The sequence below is a fragment of the Rhipicephalus sanguineus genome, chromosome 4 (assembly GCF_013339695.2).
Source record: "Rhipicephalus sanguineus isolate Rsan-2018 chromosome 4, BIME_Rsan_1.4, whole genome shotgun sequence".
In the NCBI taxonomy this organism is placed as follows: Eukaryota; Metazoa; Arthropoda; class Arachnida; order Ixodida; family Ixodidae; genus Rhipicephalus; species Rhipicephalus sanguineus.
Window position 1 is genome coordinate 208,347,502 of NC_051179.1, and position 3,225 is coordinate 208,350,726.

The 3,225-nt window shown below is 49.8% G+C and overlaps 1 protein-coding gene across 2 annotated transcripts in view; it reads left to right on the plus strand.

The window, feature by feature from the left end:
- Positions 1-2,490: 2,490 nt before the first annotated feature.
- Positions 2,491-3,225, plus strand: part of LOC119391064 (monocarboxylate transporter 9) — a 104,218-nt gene continuing 103,483 nt past the window's right edge. The window contains exons 1-2 of one of the 2 annotated variants that reach the window (XM_037658747.2): positions 2,491-2,694; positions 2,755-2,889. The gene's annotated coding sequence lies outside the window, so the exon portion shown is untranslated. Of the gene's footprint in view, positions 2,890-3,225 lie in introns of both variants that reach the window. The other variant, XM_049415035.1, reaches the window with a different exon arrangement.

Here is a 3,225-nt window from a genome sequence, read left to right on the forward strand (position 1 = left end):
CGGCGTTCCGCGGCGTCGGGCACAGCACAAGTGGTGCAAAAAATCACCATCACGTGGTGACGTCACCATAAGCCAACACAAATTTTGGCATGACGTCGCATGATGACGTCATCACATGATATCGCAGCTTGCTCAAAAGTGGCCAGAGCACGGAGGCCGTGCAAAACAGGGTGAGGTGTTTCCGATCCTGGAGGCAATGCAAAACCACGCTAGGCGCACAAAGCTGAGAAGAAAAATTACACCATCTCCCGCTAAAGGAGACCATGGGGCGATGCGAAGCCGGAGCACTTGCACGATGGCGTTCCGTTGGCGTTCGTTGGGCATGCTACCGACCTCGCGTCGTGGAACGCGAAGAGGGACGCTACGCGCGTGGTATCTTCCATCTAGCCTGGCCGTTAATTCTCACAGGGCGAGCGGGAACGCGGTCGACAGGCGGGCGAGAGGGGGGCAGCGTAGAAGAGGAGAGAGAAGGGGGGGGGGACGCGCATGCGCTCGAGCTCATCGCGGCGTTGCGCAGGAGAGAATTTCGGCATGTCTAGCCCGCGTTTCAGAGGAAAGTGGATAGGGGGAGGGGAGAGGGGTATGAGAGAGGGGTAGGGGAGAGAGAAAGTGGAGAGGGAATGTGGAGAGGGGAAGGGGAGAGGGTGAGTGGAGAGGAGGTGCGTGGAGAGGGTATGCGCATGCGCAGTAAGGGTGGTCACGCCGCACACCACCACCACCGGATTGAGCTCCGGCTTAAGATACTTCGCATCTAAAAAGATGGCTTTCGCCTTCCAGTCGTCTTAGGCGAGTGCATAAGGGAACCTGTGAGTTTTTTATTTCTGCGGTCGTGTTCGTGTTTCGGCACTATAGCAGTATACTCACGAATGCACATGTGGTGAAGCAGTGTAAAATACTGCACTAGTTGCGACATGTAGCTTTTAATGTTCGTAGCGCATAGGGATACCGAAAAAAAAAGGGAGAACGAAAATGGCTCGAGCTGCATGCTTCCTCTGTCCTGCATAACCGTAACCTAAATCCGTTGACATTTTGTTTTAAAAGCCAGCGTGTCATGTTATGTTCGGTTCAGCACAATTATAATGATCTATGATATGCCAGCCTTTACTAAAAGAGAGGCTCATGCGTACGGTTCAACGCTTATCGACTCTTCGAGGAAATTTGTTAGAGGAAATCATGTGCGTCTTCTGAAATAAAAGTCTCTTGTAGACTATTTGTCCTTGAAGGGACGACAAACATGGTGTGATTACAGCTTGCTTTTTTTAGCGCTGGCTAGTTGGCTTATGTATCCTTCCTTTCAACCTCTCCTTCTCAGCCCGTGTTTAACGTAGCTTCATTCTTGAGGCCCTTGTTTAGAAACAGCGACCTCCTGCCACACCTCCTCCTTCTCCTCTTCCAGTAATTGCCGTAGCACTTCGGGGGGTCCAGACGCCCGGGGAACGCGTCTTCAGAGAGCAACAAAGGGGGTCCGAAAGTTGCAAACGTCAGCCGGCGAGGCACGAGATAAACGCACCTCGGACCGGTTCGTGGAGTCGGCGGCACGCGCAGCTGCCGAGAAAGGCGGGTCGTCGGAAGCCAAGTTGCGCGAAAGCGAAGCACCCTAAAGGAAACCGAAGCGGGGAGGAAATGGTTCGCGGATCATGTAAATAAACAAGCCGGCGAACAACATAGGAGCATTACTGTGAAGATGCGTTGCGTGAACCATCCATTGGCGTAGCAGGAAAGCGACTTGGCGGTCGGCCTCAATAAGCTTTTCTGTAAGATGTTGTGTATGGTCGCCTTTTGACAAGCACTTTTTCTTTCATATGTTTGCTGTGTCGCCACAATAATGATTTGATGAATCGACACCGCAGTTTGATCGCAGTTTGTCTTGTCTTTTACGATAAATAAATAAATAAATAAATAAATAAATAAATAAATAAATAAATAAATAAATAAATAAATAAATAAATAAACTCATTAATAAAATAAATATTTATTTATTTATTTATTTATTTATTTATTTATTTATTTATTTATTTATTTATCTATTTGCTTACTTACTTCTGTGTGTGCGTGCGTTTAGGTAGGTTTAGGTGAGTGCTTCCAAGACAACGTTTGCCATACCACCGCAAGTTACAGCGCTCTGACCGTCAAAGAAGGTGCTACTCTCGGGCCGAGGGCAAGTTCATAATACCACTGGTTCAAATCGATTGTTTTCAAAACAACCTGTGCTGCAAGGCACAGATCATTTTCATGGCATGGCATCAAGCTTCGTATTCAATCTAGGACACTTGATGCGACGCAGAGAGCGATGCTCACAGCAGGGCTCTCGCTTTTCAGCCTTCTCCTAAGCATATCATACAGCTCTCTTATTTCTGCGTCAAGGGAGACTCGAAGGCGCCGCATGGACGCGAAGCACAACGATGGGAACCTGCCTCTTCCGCGAGCGCCAAGGCCGCCGATTATCGTAGAGTTGAGAGAGAAGCGTCGGCGGAGAGAGGAAGGCATAGCTCCCCTGGATCGCCTTGCCGTTAGCGTTCCTCCGTACGGAACTGAAGAGGGTTTCGGCGCGAGTGCGGTGTGGTTTCGTACGAGGTGACGGCGCGCGACTTCAATGTTGTTTAGAAAGGCGAAGCGTTAGGCCGTCTTTGTGCGCCGCATAGCCGGCAAGCGAGCGCTGAGAGAAGAAGACAAAGTAGGCGACCTTGGCAAACTGTAAGGTTCTAGTTAGCGGTAACGTCGGCGTCTCGCGCGAACTGGATGGTCGTTATGCAGGTGCGGCAAGGGGCGCGGCGGCTGCTTCGTTTCAACGTGCCTATTCGAGCATTCTCGTAATCGAATGGTGCGGCCGTGGCAACACGACGACTCAACGGCCGTCATACGGTCATCGAGACAGCTGATCCTCGAAAGGTGAGATCTTTGATAATAGACGCAAATTAAGTCCAGCGGAAGGAGCCCTCCGGGTGTACGTCCCTTCTTGAGCTTATTAACCCAGTGATTTCTGCGCCATAGCTTTAAGCGCATGTCATATTCGTGACATCCTGCGTAGAACTATAAATCCGACAACAAAAATACGATGGGACCGCGGATCGCTAATAGAAAGAGAGATAGAGAGAGACAACGATATCACTGCTGTCGTTTCTCAAGGCTTTCGGACTGAATGATCATCTGTGACACAGATCTCAGAACTGTTGCAACGTCACCAGCACCGCAGACGTCTTCCTTTTCTCTTGTCAAACTCTTTCT